Here is a 17,531-nt window from a genome sequence, read left to right as displayed (position 1 = left end):
AAGCAGCAATGAAGACCCGCATAGGCAAAAATACTAAAATAAATGAACTACACTGGGAAAAGTTCTCCAACCCCTGACTTCACATGTGAATCATTAAAAGTGCCTTTACTTGTGGGATCACACACAGAGATGACAAAGAGGAAACTGCTTCTTCGAGGGCTTGAAAGCAAAGTCTGTACATAATGTGTGACTAGCTGTGGCACCTAACAAGGAGCCTGGGTTTAGGAAGTTCCAAAATTCAGTCAAGGTATCTGGGATGCATTTCTTAAAGCTGGACCAGAGATGGGGTTATAATTCTATACGCTTAGTTGCTCAGTCACATGTGACTCTTCATGACCCCACGGACTGTAGGAAAGTGAAAAGAAAAGGAAAGTGAAAGTGTTAGTCTCTCACTTGTGTCCAATTCTTTACAACCCCATGGTCCGTAGGCCTCCAAGCTCCTCTGTCCATGGGATTCTCCAGGCAAGAATACTGGAATGGGTTGCCATTTCCAACTCCATATAATTCCATAAATCATACGAAATCAATATCATTGCATTCTGTTAGGAGGAAGAGGGATATAGAGAAGGGATTAGAAAAACCATAGGACATTTTAAAAAGAAGAATCCTGGAGGGACAGTGCCCATCCATGGAAGGCATAGGGAAGCCCTCCTTGGTGAGGTACGAGTACCTCCTACTCAGCACTAAGAGCGCTGAGAAGGTCTCTTTGACATCAGCGGCTCCTCATATGGGGACTCTCTTAGTTTCTCCTACAGGGGATGGATGCACCGGGCAGATATGTGTGTGCAGTCTCACCTCTAGGCAACTAGTTAGACTTCTTGCTGTGTCTTCACCTCCAATTTCATGTGTTGAAATCCAAACCCTCAAGGTGATGGTATTAGGAGGTGGGGCCTTCGGGAGGAGATTAGGTCAGGAAAGCAGAGTCCTCACAAATGGGGTTAGTGCCCCGATCAAAGTGGGAGGAGAAAGCCCTTGCCCCTTCCAATACGTGAAGTCACAGCATAAAAAGGCAGCCGTCAAAGAGCAAGGGGGCTCTCACCACACACAGGATCTGCTGGTGCCTAAATCTGGATTTTCCAGCTTCAAGAATTGTGAGAAACTAAGGCATATTTTTTGTAAGTCACCCGGTCTCTGGTATTTTGTTATAACAGCCTAAACAGACTGACATTTATTATAAAATAAACTTACTTCCTGATCTTACAACAGATATCAGAATTCGCATGTGTATGTAGGAGACTATGTACAGTCACACCTGGATACCAGTGTGCATGCAATTTTTTCAGTTATTGTCATCTTTTACCCAGAGCTAGATCCACTCCAGGTCAGTAGACAACATCCAAACATGCATGAACTTGGTAAGTTCACTGAGGCAAGTGTCCTTACACAGTCTCTCTACTGATTATTTGCTTTTACCATCTTCCATAATTAGTATTTCTTTAGACTATCAATTGGTAACTAATGGAAATATTCTGATGATCTTTGTTAAATAAGACAAGAAAACCCTTCTATTTTTATACCAAACATCTTCAATTAATTCAATTAACATTTTTAATTCAATTTGACAAAATCTACAAAGTTTGCCAACATAAAAACTTTACTCAACTAAGAATTTCAGCCTATAGTTTTTGTTTACTACACTTAAGTTTTACAAGAAAGATGCCACTCAGATAAGCTTATATCAAGTAAGTGTTTAGTGTTTAAAGCCATGTCCCTGGGATCTACAGGCTTCCCTAGTAACTCAGATGGTAAAGAGCCATCTTTACCTGCAATGCATAAGATCTTTCTTTGATCCCTGGGTCAGGAAGATCCCCTGGAGAAAGGAATGGCTACCTGCTCCAGTATTCCTGCCTGGAGAATCCCATGGACAGAGGAGCTTGGAGGCCTACAGACCATGGGGTTATAAAGAATTGGACACAACTGAGCAACTAACACATTCATTTTCCATTTTTCCCCAGGATCTATAAAGACTCAGCTCAATCTCCTACATCTTCTTCATCTCCACCCACAGGTTCCAAGATGAGATGCTAGTTCACAATGGGACTAAGAAGTAGGCAGGTTGCACATATCTCAAGCATCAGGAAAAATATCAAGTATTTTCACAAGACTGTAATACAAAAAATATCTAAGAGGCATTTCAACAAGAGTTGCAACCAAAAGTGTTTCTAATTAACACTGGGGCAATTTATCAAAGCCCTGAACAATCTGTTCCTAACATAGAACTGTTTCTTATAGTCATTTAACTGTTGTTCTCTCACCAGATGGAGACTCTTCAGATGTGCCTTCCCTTTCAGAGAGCTCTGTCCTTATTAAAACACAGTCTGTGGTCTTAATTTATTCAAGTTTGCACTCTCTAGCTCCTGGCACACAGGGGACAGTCCTTATCAAGTGGCAATGAATAATAGTCATCGCTAAAGGTTGTGCGGTTTCCTATAGAGATAAGGTGTTTCTTGCTATGAACTTACAACATGCAGGAAACCAAATGTCAAGACAGGTTCATTGATTAACTGAGAAAATTAACTTTTCCCCCCAATATCACAAGTAGATGCAACACTGGAAACAAAGACATGCCTATCCTCCAGTTGGGCTGCAAAAGGAAGCTGCTTGCTTCCTTTTAAATTTTGCATAAAACCAACATCTCTCTCTTAGATTTAACTGCTTCTTTAAAAGAACTCAAGTCGTTCTTTTATTATTGTAAATATCATCTCATAAACCTAAAACTAAGGTAAAACAGAGAACTGAAAGCTCAGTGATATTTAAATCAGCAAAATGTAGACCACACACTCAGCTGTGTTCACATTTTGTTAAAATGATATGCTTTAAAAACCAATTAGTAGAGTGTGTTATGCATGCACATAAATACTGTTACTAACAAGCTGGCATGAGAAGATCATGAGAAAAACCACTCGATGAGGACCCATCAGGAGTGGCCATTCCTGAAATCAGATGATGCTCAGGCATCTCCAGAAAGAGTGAGACAGTTGCCATCAGCAAGGAATACAATGATAGCTTGGTCCATATTGCATCCTGAAGCATCAAATCTAAGCCTGACAGTTCATATGTCCATTTCAGTGTATGCACTTATTGTTTCAAAGTGTGGTCCAAGAAGCTGCAGCATCAACATCACCTGAGAACCTGATAGGCAAATCCTAGATGTCATGTGTATTCATCTACCCATATACATACAGGCGCATAAACTCACATCTCCCACTTCATGCCCCCATGTTACTTTTTCAACCCCCAACTGCACCCCAACATACTGAATCATAATCCTCCTTGCAGAATATCCTCAAGTGATTCAAATGCACGTTCAAGTTTGAAAGGCACTGCTGAATATCATTCTAAAGTAAATACCTTTTCTTCAGTGTCCCCCATTTTACTGGATTCCACCACAAAAAGCACATAACCCAAGTGGTTGTTTATCATATATGAAACACAGAAAGAGGAAATTTTCCCCAAGGAGAAACAGACTGAATAGTATTAACAGTGCTTTAAACTGTAATGAATTCCCAGTCTAATTCACTATGAGGTTTCAATTTATACCACATTTAGAGTACTCCAGGTTCAAGTAATCACTGCAGTAATTAGCTTACTTCCAGTCCTCCAAAATAAACCCACTAATTTTTGCAATCAGCCTTCATTTGGTTAATCACCAGTTTAATTGATTTAATTAGTTTGATCTGCAAAATTAGTCAAGTGTAAATACTGTTTTGTAAACAGAGTTTAGCTCCAAGCTGTAAGATAGGGAATTCTAATTCAAACCTAGAGTTAATAATAAAAACCCACACATACAGGATTTTGTCATGAAATACAGCAGTTTTAAGTTTTCAAGAGAAAGGCCTGTGAAGGTTCTAGGGAATGTTTTGGAAATGTGCTGTTGTAATTACAAAATTGACCAAACTAAGAGACACCCCGCTTCCCTGCTCCTTCTTAACCAATTCTAACACCATACAGTGGTTACGTTTTGAAGACGATTATAAATGGAATTATTTGTCATTTCCCTTTTAAAATGAGCTGGCTCAAATAACCCTAGTATCGACAGTTGTCCAGATTTTAATTTCACGTTATTTTTAATATTTCAAGCCTTGCTCACTAAGGGATATTTTAAACCTTTCCTGAAACAAATTTTAATATAGTAATTGACTCCTTAAAGCAAACATGTCTACTTATATTCACAACATGGAATTCTGAAGATGTAGCACACACTGTGTGCTGCAAATTATTTCTTCACTTTTTACTAGTTTTTTAACACACTGAATTTGACAAGATAAAAATTCCCTTTAAATGCCCCCAAATAAATTCATTCAAAGTGCTAAATTCAGTAGATTCCCAGTTGAATAAGACAGTCTTTCCATTTAAAAATCTCTCCGTGGGGACTTTTCTGGCAGTTCAGTGGTTAAGACTCCATGCTCCCAGTGCAGGGGGGTATGGGCTCCATCTCTGGTCAGGGAAATAAGATCCCACAATGTGCTACACAGCACGGCCAAAAAATTTTTCAAAGCCCCCCAAAATAAAATCCCCATTATATTGTAAATGAAGGAGGAACTAGGTGGGAAGGTAATTGTTTGTAGACTGTATTTCCCCAGATTGCTTCTCATTACTGAGCCACTATTAATGCCATCTCTTTGGAATTTTCCACACTTTTGCTTGATATATACATTTTAATGTAATTATTATTTGAGTATTTGGGGATTCCATTAGTTGTGCTACTAACCAAAATGTTTCACTTGGATTAAAAACTGTGTTAGGAAAGTGGTGCTACAAATAAGGTATCAAATTGTGAAGGGAAAAGACAACAATATGATTAAATACCCAAACTGGGCCACCTAGTTAACAATTTTTACAGTGTAATGAATGCTGAGATAGGGGGCTAGGAGCAGGAGCAAGGAAGTAGTTTGTGAATAACTGCATTAACATTGAAAAAAAAATCTGTTTACCAGCTTAGAAAAAGGGTGTGGTCATTTGTTGTCCCAAACAAAATGTTGAGTTTATCTGTAAAGTATCCATTTATCAGGTCTATAAGCCTTCATACTGCTCGAGGAATGCTTCCATCTAGTTTGGGATTTTTGTTCTATTCTAAAACTCTTTACGGCTACTAACATTTGGATTTCATATAATTTTCACATGTCATGAAATACTCTTGATTTTTTTCAACCACTTAAGGTTCCGACCTTAATTCACAGGCTTCACAAAATCAAGTGGCAGCTGATGTGGCCAGGATCTCCCCATCCCTGTTCTGTTATTATGGGACAGGTGGCTACTGAGAGTTAGTAGAGATATTATTTCCAACAAAGCCACTTTAAAGTCCATTTCATAACCTGTCATTTACAATTTCGTATCGATTTTAAAATGACTATTCCTTGCTTACAGAAGTCACTTCATATACTAGATCCAAAAGACATTAGACCAACAAGGAATTAGATATGGGGTTCAGCAGGTAATGAAGAAGGAAAAAAAGAGCCAGAGACTTCTCTACAAATGCGAGGTCCTAACTGCCTCCTTAAGAGTCTTTAGGGCAGAATCAGGACTGCGCTTAGTTGCTCAGTTGTGTCTGACTCTTTGTGACCCTATGGACTGCAGCTGGGCAGGTCCTCTGTCCATGGGGATTCTCCAGGCAAGAATACTGAAGTGGGTTGCCACACCCTCCTCCAGGGGATCTTCCCAACCCAGGGATTGAACTCAGGTCTCCCACATTGCAGGCGGATTCTTTACCATCTGAGCCACCAGGGAAACCCTCCCTCCCATTCCAGCGATCTTTAATATTCATATACCCTTTAAATGGCATTTTCCCTGTTGAATATTGTTCTAAATTATTTTTACTGTAACTCAGTTTCACTTGAAGCAAATTACTATGATTGTGGGAGAGGGGATTGATTGAAAATTACAACGTGATTTGTCTGCTCCTATTCTGTAAAATGACTCAGTCCCTAAGGCTCTTGGAAGGTTTTGCAGATATACACTGTGGGTATTTAGTACTCATTTCTCACTATTCCTGACAAGGCGGTCGGGACCATCACCAGTGGGGCTTGATTACTATGTTTCAGTAGGAGCTTAATTTTCTACAAATTCCCCAGAGGTAAAAGATGAGGAGCCTAAAATGTATTCGTCTCAAATCTTTTCATTAATACGGCTGGAAACGTCCAAGAGACAGGAAGAGCCTTGTTTTTGTTTTTAAATGATTCTGATTTAATCTGTATCATTCCAGCAACCATGGAAGCTTGCTTGGAAGTTCTAACTGCATCTTAGTGGGTGCATGACTTTGGGGGAGGTCATTCAATATCTCTGAGCTGCAACATTTTTTCTGTTCAGTGGTTTCACAGCAAGTGAATGCTCCCATTGCTCCATCAAATGCTCCCACCTTGATGACCTGGGAGCTTTTCCACATGGGTAAAATGCATGTAGAAATGCTTTGGACAAAGGATAGAGATTCAAAAAGGTGGGGTTCTGTTAACACAGGGGTCCCTAACCCCCAGCCTATGGACTAGTACCAGTCATGGCTTGTTAGGAACCAGGCTGCATAGCAGAGGTGAGCGGCAGGCAAGTGAGCAGAGCTTCATCCGTATTTACCGCCACTCCCCAGCTCTCTATCCCTGGCATTGCCACCTCAGCTCCACCTCCTGTCAGATCAGAGGCAGCGTTAGATTCTCACAGGAGTGCAAACCCTACTGTGATGAACTGCGCCTATGACGGATCTAGGTTGTGGCCACCTTATGAGAATCATCCTGAAACCATCCCCCCTCCCTCCATGGAAAAACTGTCTTTCACAAAATCAGTCCTTGGTGCCTAAAAGGTTGGGGGCTGCTGCAGTAAGACACACGTATTGAGCACCTTTTAAGCATAGGAGGCACAAAGGAAAAAGTAGAGTTAAAATGGGCTGAGTGCAAAAGAGTAGTATAAGCAAATGTGGTTCATGTTGGAACACCCAGCCTTCCTGGTATGTGGCTGTCAGTAAAGTCTTGAAAAAGAAGACAGGGCTAAGCAAAAGGAGAGATGGAACATTTTATGCAGTGAGAAAGGCATCATTCTTTCATCACTCCACATTTGATGACAACTTTTTTTTTTTCCAATGAAACCTTCCTGCTCCAGCTTGGCATAATGAATTTGTCTGAAACTTCCCCTGGCAGAATTTGCACAATGAGCACCTACTCTTGGCTTTTTGCTGGGTTCACACAGAGGTGCTGGAAGAAGAAAATAAACCAAAACAAGAGCTGGAAGAAGAAAATACACCAAAACAAGAGATTTGAAAAATCTCTTCTCATTATTTCACTAAGTATGTTTAGACCTAATAAGATATGTAATTGTTACATTTTATTACAGATTTCCTTGACTTCTAAGGTAACTAAGTACCCATAAAATCTTCAAATTGTTTGTGTAGTATCTACATTTTCTAATAAGGAAAAAGATTTAAATGGCAGATTTTGAGCATCTCAGAAATTTTAAAATTCTCAAGGTATTTGTGTGAGATTGGTAAAGGCTTCTGTGGGGAAAGGAGAAAACTGCCTCATAGATGAACTTGCCCACCTGGGAGTTCCAAGTGCAAATAGCAGTAGGATTTGGAAGTCTTAACATTTTGCAGCAAGAAGCCCCAAATTTATTTGCCAGAGTGTATCCAAGTTAATACATATATTTGGCCAAGTTACTGAGGACCCTGCTAAATTCCCCAACGTTTTTCCAGTCAGTATACTTTTCAGATTTGGGGTGCTAATTTGTATCATTTGCAAAAACAACTGTGAAAGCTATTTGGTGCTTGCAATGCAATTATCACTAAAGAGGTTTGGGGGAATTCTCATTAAACTGAGTCCCAGATGTTTTTGCCCTTGTGATTTGTGTTGATCTGTTCTTTGTCGGTTCTAATTATCAATCAAGATGAATGAATTAGTCATCCACTTGGTGAAAAGCCTATTTACGCATATGATCAGGACCCAAGCTAAAAGAGCTTTAAGAGAAGTCTAACCTTGGAATGGACCATTTCTTCTGCTTGCATGCACAGACGGTAGGCACAGCATTGCTTTATTTTTCTCTGTCTCATGTGTGGTGCATGTGAGTGTGTACAAAAATATGGACACACACACACACAACATAGATACACTTCTGGAATGCCTACAGGTCTATCTGTAACCACTTCCTCATCTAGTACAGTATTTTTGATTTGAAGACTTTCATGTGGATAACAGTTCCAAAGGGAAATCTCTAAGTGCTGAGCTAGGAAAACCATGCCCTGGGAATTTGATTACAATATTTTAGTATGTTTGTCTCCCTTGGAGTTGCCCACCGTGCTATTAACAGGGACACATACTATCCAATGGGCATGCAGTACTCCTCACAGGAGATTAGGACACATTGTGAATATGCATTAAACCACAGTCCCCCACTCCTGCACCTGCTGTGCCTTGGCTGGCATACTGGCAAGCATTCTCAAAAGCAACGTTTGCAGTATCAGACTGGCATGATGCCACCACACATGAAATATGTCTCTTTTTATAACTGCTTTAATGCTCTTGGGAACAAACTGGCCATCTAACAAAGATTCTTTGAACTTGGAATTCAGATGGCTTTGGATAGGCAAGAAATGTCTATCTGGGAGGCAGAAGGAGGGGGAAAGAGTGCCAAGCAGCAGGTATAGTCATTTGTTAGCAAATTCCTATGCTTCCATTCATCAGTGTATAACATTACAAAGGGGAGAAGAACCTTTATATCTGTAGTAATAGCGGGTGACATCACCCATCCTGTCTAAAGGAAATGTAAATTAAAATTGTGTGTGTGTTCAAAAGGGAGAAATTAAACTGCTTCATCCAAGATACATAATTCATGCTATTGTATAACCAGAAACTAACACAACAATGTAAAGCAATTATATTCCAATAAAAAAAGACAAATGACAAGCATTTTCACTGAGTTTAAATCTGTTGTGTATATATTTTATATACATATTAAAGGATTGTTTAAGAAAAGGCCTATTCTCCAATTATGTAGGAGAGTTACCAAAAAAAGTATTATTAATGTACACTGAGAAATTTTTTAAATCACTGTTTCTAACATTTGGAAGATAACTGGGGGAATCTTGAAATCACACAAGCATGTCCTTGGTAGACTGGCTGGATGTTAATTTGCCTTCAGGAATGAATGAAGCAGGCTGCATTTTTGCATGAGGGCCGTCTATTATGTAAAAAACTTTAATTCTATTTTTTTTTAAAAATCAGCTGAGGGGTATATCCTTTCCCTTGAATCAATAAGAGTCCTTGAGACTGTCACAAAACACTGTTCCTTGAAAAAGGGCAAGAAACTTTGGCAATGATCAATGAAAGCTCTGAAGAGGTTTATAACCTTTGAACCAGTTATTCTCCTTCTGGGAACATAGCGTATAGAAACTTAATACCTAAAAATGTCTATGCACAGAGGTGTTAGTTTCAGCATTTGTAATAACAGGGAAAACTGGAAATGCATTTCTTTACTTTGGTTCTTTCTGGTTAAGTAAATATTGTCTATCCAATGAATTATTCATTCATTAAATATATTTGTAAATATATTAAACATATTTATACACTTCTATTTGTAAATATATGTATAAGTATAGATTTATATAAGTAATGCTATATATAGTATTAATCATTAGTGTGTGCTAATTATTATATTGTATAAATATAACAGTTATATTAAATATATTCATAAATTTATAGTAATAAGAGGAAATATATATTACAATGTTAAATTAAAATTGCATAAGATATGCCATGCCTATTATATTAGAGGAAAAACACTGCAAATCAATGTACCAAAATGTTGACAGTATTTCTCTCTAGGTGTCAAATTTCTCTAGGTGAAAATTTCCCCACTTCTTTCTACTTTTCTATAGTTTCCAAATAATCTATACCCAAAGAGTCGTGATTACAATAGAGAAATAAAGTTTTGTTTTGCGATTAAATGGGCAAGCACATTTTCCAGTAATGCCGAAGGTGGTCAGCAGACAGATGGGAGAAGTTCTGTTTATTATTTGTTATATTAGTCATATCCATTTCAGGGCGAGGATTGGCTCTGAGTGTGCTGGCAGGTCAGGGAAATTACGCTTCCATTTCTACCTCTGAATTAATTTTCTCCAAGGAGGGAATCCAACTTGAGTCAAAATTCTCAGGGAGGTACCCATAGGTACGCATCTGAGCTGGGAACATAAGACCCTTCTTTGCCTGTCATTACAGAACTCCAATTGCCTGTGGATGAGAAGAGTCCTTCAGAGGAATATTTGGGACCAAGTGAACTGAAATGTTGAAGTGAAGTCTTTGGAGTTCAGCAAAGAAGAGGCCAGAATCCCCAGGAGGTCCTGTAATGACAGGACAAGATGATGCCTATCTTGTCCTGGCGCCAGCGAGGTCACAAGGGAGAGAGCCTGGGGTGGGGGCTTGGCTAAGATGCAGCTTTTGTCAGACCTAAAACCTGTACCTGAGAAGTTGGATGCAATTACGTTTCTTGCATTTCCTTAGTCCATTTGCTTTTGGTTTTCCCTTGGCATCTGATAACTGTTTTTAAGGCCAGTCTGTCTTGAGATGGTGTCTGTGCTGTAACCAGAGGGTATGTCCCTGCAGCAGCCAAGTGAGCTTAGTCCTACGCGTCCTTTTGGGGGATGCCAACTGGATGCTTTTTATATCATGTGGCTAAGGCCCCAAAGAACCCTTTATAAAAAGGCTTTAGGTTATTAATTTACACTTAAAATTCATATGGGCTTATTTTGCTAGAAGAAAGAAAGTGTATTCTTCACTCAAAGTTCAAATTTCAACTCAAGTTTGGGTCAAACTTGTAGAAGTACCTCTATAGCCCCTTGTTGGAAGCATCCTGACGATAACGTGTGCAAGGGGACCAATCCTTGGTTCACCATTTGGTATGTCATTTGCTTTAACAGCTCCTCTTTCTTTAACCATGGCCTCTTCGTTCCAGCCACTGCCTTACAGCCTCTTGCGGCCACCACCTTTATATCTCTGTACTGCCAGGTTCGTTCACAATTAGCTCTCTCCATCTTACTGCTTGTCACCTTATTGTCAGAGTGACAGTGGTTGGACATAAGCTCAAAATACAAGAGATCATGGAACCCACTCTGATCAACAGTCAAAATCTGTCCTCCTCAACCCTCTACTCAAATAGAGAGACTGACTGAATAAGAAAATACATTAAGACAATACTAAAAATGGTGTTAACAGGGAGTGAGATGGGTGATTTAAATTTTTCAGAAATTTTTTGGGAGTAAGACTGGCAATATTAATAAAAAATTTTAATTTTGTTTGATAAACTGTTCACAATAAAAGCAAAATCTATGCTGTCTCCATTGAACAAGTTTTGCTTCTAGATTTTAAAAGTAACCCAGAATTCAAATGGAAAGAAAAAAGAATTATATAGTTGTGACCACAGTTCAACAACTGCTGCATTTCCTACTACAAATCATGGCTCATGTTAAATCCTTAACTTAGTGTTAAATAAGAGGTGAGACTTAATTTGGAAGTGATTGTGATGGGAGCATCTTAGAGCAACAATGGTCACGGGGCAATTAGTCTTCAGTTTGTAACTGAGAGTAACTCCCATAGAACTAACTCACTGAAGAATTTCAAATAAATGGACTTCAAAATTAAAAAGAAAAATGGCTAATTATAAGCTAAGGGAGAGAGGAAAGTAGAGAAAGAAAAGAAGTTGACACTATAGGATTCAACTAGTGAGGTCTTCAAATCTGGATCACCAGGAGGATGTGTAATTACATACAGCAGGGAGAGCTACCAACAGAATTAGAATGAGGAAAAAAGGCCAGTGCAAGACTGACAGAATACACATCACTGCCTACTGATCATGGAATAGGCTCTGGTCTGAAAATGAATATGGACCCGGTGTTATGGGCGCCACCAATCCAAAAATGTACATGGCAAGGATCAAAGAGAGACGTCAGCTTGGCCCATCTGGAGTTGAGGATGCACATGTATTGCTATGAGATGGGCCAGTGGGGAAATCAGCCTCCTGCGGCAGTCAACCCACTGCTAGGCTGTCGAAGCCCTGAAGTTTCCCAACCAGTAGCATCCAGAATGAAGATGTACAGACTACATGCAGACAGCCTTGGTAGAAGCTTCTCGCAGCTGCTCTTCTAGCAGCTGATACAAGGCATGAACTGCCAGTTCTTCCCTCTATGTCTCAACATTTTGTAGGGTTGGGAAAGCTGCTCTTGCCCCTGACTCAATAGAAGATAGGAGAGGGTATTTCCTGATCTCTAAAACAAGCCTAAGAATGAAGGTCTTACTGCTCCCTCTTCTGCCCTCCTCAGATGGAGAGTTTCTCCAGTGGTTCCAGCCATGGATGACCTTATTAAGAAAAACTTGGACATCCCATTCACCCTTTAAGTGCCCTCCAGTCAGATGGGGTGCAGGACCCAGCTAAGCTGGGCATCCATAGAAACAACAACCAGAGCCCCAGAAACTGTCATTGAGGCAGTCTCCTTTTTGATTTTGGTAAATCCAAATAAACGTCTGCTCTCCAACCAAGAATCTCACTTTGATGGGATATCCACTACCCTACTCCTAGAAGAAAATATTCATCCTAGCCTGGGGATCTCTAAAGAATTATGCTTAGTTTTAGTGTCCCAGCCTGCTGTGGCTATTTTGCTCCTAGTAATAGAGCTGCTGTTTCTCTGGGGGGACGTTTACCACCTGTTCCCAGCCAGTGAATGGGCTTGTGACTCAGTCCTGCCAGGGTTCCCCAGCCCCTCAGCCACCATGACTGTTTCAGGGCTATGTACATAATCCAAGCAAGAACTGATACTCTCCAAGAGGCTTTTTAATATGGACCTTGGGAAAGAGACGGGGTCTTCTTTGTTGGGTTATGAGATAAAAGCACTGGGTGAGCCAAGACCTAGGACTTCCCAGGTGGCTCAGTGGTAAAGAATCGGTCTGCTAATGCAGGAGATATAAGAGATGTGGATTCGATCTGGGGTGGGGAAGATCTCCTGGAGGAGGGCATGGCAACCTGCTCCAGTATTCTTGTCTGGAAGATCCAATGGACAGAGGAGCCTGGCAGGCTCTCGTCCATGAGGTCACAAAGAGTTGGACACAACTTAGCAACTGCACACACATACACAAGCTAAGACCTGCAGGGAGGCATTTTTTTTTCTCTCATTCCAAGGGACCTGAGAGTAAAGCCAACCCAGAAGAATCAAAAGAGAGACAAAACCCTGACAGCATCATTGAGATTCGAGATAGACCCAGGCCTGAAGCCAGCACACCTCTTTACTTCCCAGCTACTCCAGCCTATACATTGCCTTTTGCCTCAAGCTACTTTGGATTGAGTTTTTGTCACTTGAATCATTGAGAATCTAGGCTACAGCAAAGGGAGAATGGGGGTCACACCAAATTTTGCATCAGGTACAATTTGTACAGTTTTACATGGAATCATATATACCTGCCTCCCGAGAAACCTGTATGCAAGTCAAGAAGCAACATTTAGAACCAGACATGGAACAATGAACTGGTTCAAAATTGGAAAAGGGGTATGTCAAGGGCTATATATTGTCACCTTGCTTATTTAACTTACATGCAGAGTACATCATGGAAAATGCCAGACTGGATGAAGCTCAAGCTGGAATCAAGATTGCCAGGAGAAATATCAATAATCTCAGATCTGCAAATGATACCACCCTTATGGTAGAAAGCAAAGAGGAACTAAAGAGCCTCTTGATGAAGGTGAAAGATGAGCAAAAGAGCTGGCTTAAAACTAAACATTCAAAAAACTAAGATCATGGCATCCAGTCCCATCACTTCATGCCAAATAGATGGGAAAACAACAGAAACAGTGACAGACTTTATCTTCTAGGGCTCCAAAATCATTGCAGACAGTGACTGCTGTCATGAAATTAAAAAATGGTTACTCCTTGGAAGAAAAGCTCTGACAAACCTAGATAGCACAATAAAAAGCAGAGACATCACTTTGCCTATAAAGGCGTGTATAGTCAAAACTATGGTTTTTCCAGTAGTCATATATGGATGTGAGAGTTGGACCATAAAGAAGACTGAGCACTGAAGAATTAATGCTTTTGAACTTGGTGTTGAAGATGTCTCCTGAGAGTCCCTTGAACTGCAAGGAGATCAAATCCTAAAGGAAGTCAACCTTGAATATTCATTTGAAGGACTGATGCTGAACCTGAAGTTCCAATACTTTGGCCACCTGATTTGAAGAGCAGAATCATTGGTGAAGACCCTGATGCTGGGAAAGACTGAGGGCAGGAGGAGACAGGGGACGACAGATGAGATAGTTGGATGGTATCACTGAATAAATGGACATGAATTTGAGCAAGCTCTGGGAGATAGTGAAGGACAAGGAAGCCTAGCATGCTGCAGCTCATGGGGTCACAAAGAGCTTGACACGACTGAGTGACTGAACAACATATAAGGTCATATATTCCTTTAGAGGTGCATGTAGGTTGGAGAAGGGGAATAATGAAGGTCCTTAACCAAAATTTTTGTTCTGTAAAATGATCCTTCTGATAGATGGTATGTTCCTTGAGAGCAGGCACTACATTTACCTTATTTCTTAATTTTTACTTAATATTTGAACATAGTTGACTAACAAATGTTTTGTTAGTTTCCAGTGTACAGCAGAGTGATTCAGTTATACATGTATCTATTCTTTTTCAAATTCTTTTCCCTGTTACTATTATTACAGAATATTGAGCAGAAGCTTGTTGGCTATTTATTCTATATAGAGCAGTGTGTACATGTCAACCCCAAGCTCCCAATCTATCCCTCCTCCCCACCCTTCCCTCCTGGTAACCATAAGTTCATTCTCTAACTCTGTGAGTCTGTTTTCTAAATGAGTTCATCTGTATCATTTTTTTTTAGATTCTGCATATAAGTGATATCATATATGTCGGTCTGACTCACTTCACTTAGTATGATAATTATCACATTTATCTTATATATCTTATTTTCCCCAGAACTGAGAAGATGTGCAAAAAATCTGGCTGAGTTGATTTTTTTTCACTTCTAACAGAAGAAATATTATTTTACTTCTAACAGAAGAAATAATAATGAAGCAATTAACTATCATAAATTTAGTTATTTTTGCTGAGTTTTCTCTATGTGAGGGCAATCCAAAGTTTTGGGATGTGCCCTTTAAAGAAAACCATGGGAAAAGGACTCGAGTGCAAGGAGTCTGAGAGGTGAGACAGGGAAGAGAGAAGAGACAGTGGGTGTGTCCATGTGCTGAAATGCTGAGGCAACTGGGCTCCATGCCACTGGAGAGGTTCAGAGGTACATGGAAGAACACCTCAGAGATGTACCATCCGAAATGGGAGGCTGAGACATTTACCCACTGACAGGTGACCCGCACTAACAGAGAAGTACCTTCCAGAGTGCTAAGCTCTGATCCCCCAACACACATGTGCACGTGGGTGCACACACACTTTGGATTCCACTTGGGTGTGAATGAGTGGCCTTCTGCTCATCAGAGAATACTGAGCAGAAACTCTACAGCACCTTCGATGGTGTATGAAACCGTCTGTCATAGTCGTGCTGAAACCAGACAGACCAAGGGACATGGGCTGGTGAACAAGCAACAGCTACAGGTGGTTAATATTCCCAATAGCAATTGGAGCTCGGAAGCCTAGAAAGCTACATGGCACTACTGTTGATATTCTTGGAAGAACATGTTAGAATATTTCATGGCCTTATAAAAGTTATATGTAATGTCTTCCTGGTCTGGTACAGGTTCCACAGTAAGTCTTGGGAGGTGCCAATGGGCCATGGCAAAATGAAAATTGCCTTTTTTCAGTTGTTCAAGTAATGCTGGACCACGAACATCATAGGAGCTCTGTCAGTTTTGGTTCACTGGTGTATCTCTTTGTAGAGCATGGTTCCTAGTATATACCACATGTTGAATAAATACCTGCTGAGTATATTAACCAATAATAAAATCTTTTAAAGGAGTATTGCTTAGGGATTATGTATTATCTCTAAGAGACTTTGGGTTAGCTGGTCCTTTATGCTACATCATTGTTTTGAGTTAGGTCATAAGTGCCACGGAGATCAAAAAAAGAATATAATAAGTTACTAGGCAGCAAGGAAGTAGGATTGGGTGGGCCTTGAAAAAAAGCACTGGTGTAGACAAGTAGATGGGAACGTGGTAGTTTTCAAAGGAAATTTGTCAATCAGAGATAACACACAGTGGCAAGTCTCTCTTTAAGACAAGTAGAGCCCACTGAGAGGAAAATTTGGGAGAAAAATGGCTGGAAACTTCTTTCCTCTACTTTCCATATTTGTGAAAATCCTTTTTAATCCCAGAGAGAAGCAACAAAGGAATAAAATATTCATTCACTCATCTGACCAATGAATACTTGAGTTCTACTATATACCAGGCAGTATGCTTCTGGGGATGAAGCAATGAGTAAGATAGACACAATCCCTGTCCTCAGGGAACTTACAACCTGGTACAAAGATTGTGTAAAAAGTATATAATAATAAATTATCATGACAGCTATAAAGGCTATTACAGGATTATATAAAAGAAGGTTTAAGGGGAATCTTTGTTTTGAATGGAGGTTCAGGGAAGGTCTCTGAGCAAGAGACATATACAGTGACATCCAAAACATCAATAGGAATGAGCTGGGTCACAGGGCAGGAGATTAAAGTATTAAGAAGCAGCATCTGCAAAGACCATGAGGAGAGAGGACTTGCCAAGTTCAATGAACTAAAGAAAGGAGAGTGAGTCTGCAACCAAGTGAATGAAAAAGTGAGGAGGATAAAATCAAAGAAGGGGTGGAGGCCAGGAGAGTGAGTGAGTGGCCTTGGAGCCCACACTGAAGACGTCAGATTGTTTTTCGATCATGGACTGTGTTTGTTTGTTTGTTTTAATTGAAGTATAGTTAAATTACAATGGAAAGGAAGATACGAAGCTGTCATTGTTTACAGATTGTTTTCTCTGTACACACTATAAATAGACAATCCTAAAGATGTCACCAGAAAATTACTAGAGCTCATCACTGAATTTGGTAAAGTGGCAGGATACAAATATACAGAAACCTATTGCATTCCTATATACAAACAACAAAATATAAGAAAAAGAAACTAAGGAAACAATACGATTTACCATTGCATCAAAAGTAATAAAATACCTAGGAATAGATATACCTAAGGAGGCAAAAGACTTGTACTTGGGAAACTCTTAGGCACTGATGGAAGAAATAAACAATGACACAAACAGATGGAAAGATATACCATGTTCTTGGGTTGAAAGAATTGATATTGTTAAAATTATTATATACCTAAGGCATTCTACAGGTTCAATGCAATCTCTATCAAATTACCAGTGGCATTTTCACAGAATTAAAACAAATAATTTTAAAATTTGTATGGAAACTCAAAAGACCCCCAAAGAGTCAAAACAATGTGAGAAGGAAGAATGGAACCAGAGGTATCACACTTGCTGACTTCAGACTATCCTACAAAGCTACAATAATCAGAAATGTATGGTACTGACACAAAAGCAGACACATAGATCAATGCAACAGGATAGAAAGCCCA

At 39.8% G+C, this 17,531-nt stretch overlaps 1 long non-coding RNA gene across 1 annotated transcript in view; it reads right to left on the bottom strand.

The window, feature by feature from the left end:
* The window catches only part of LOC139035629 (uncharacterized), a 58,938-nt gene that overhangs the window by 22,640 nt on the left and 18,767 nt on the right, over positions 1 to 17,531 (bottom strand). The window contains exon 2 of the long non-coding RNA XR_011488259.1: positions 394 to 539. This is a non-coding gene — a long non-coding RNA (uncharacterized lncRNA). The remainder of the gene's footprint in view (positions 1 to 393; positions 540 to 17,531) is intronic.

The sequence above is a fragment of the Odocoileus virginianus genome, chromosome 6, assembly GCF_023699985.2.
Source record: "Odocoileus virginianus isolate 20LAN1187 ecotype Illinois chromosome 6, Ovbor_1.2, whole genome shotgun sequence".
NCBI classification, from domain to species: Eukaryota; Metazoa; Chordata; class Mammalia; order Artiodactyla; family Cervidae; genus Odocoileus; species Odocoileus virginianus.
Note: the sequence above shows the minus strand (reverse complement) of the source record. Positions and strands in the feature narration are given on the sequence as shown.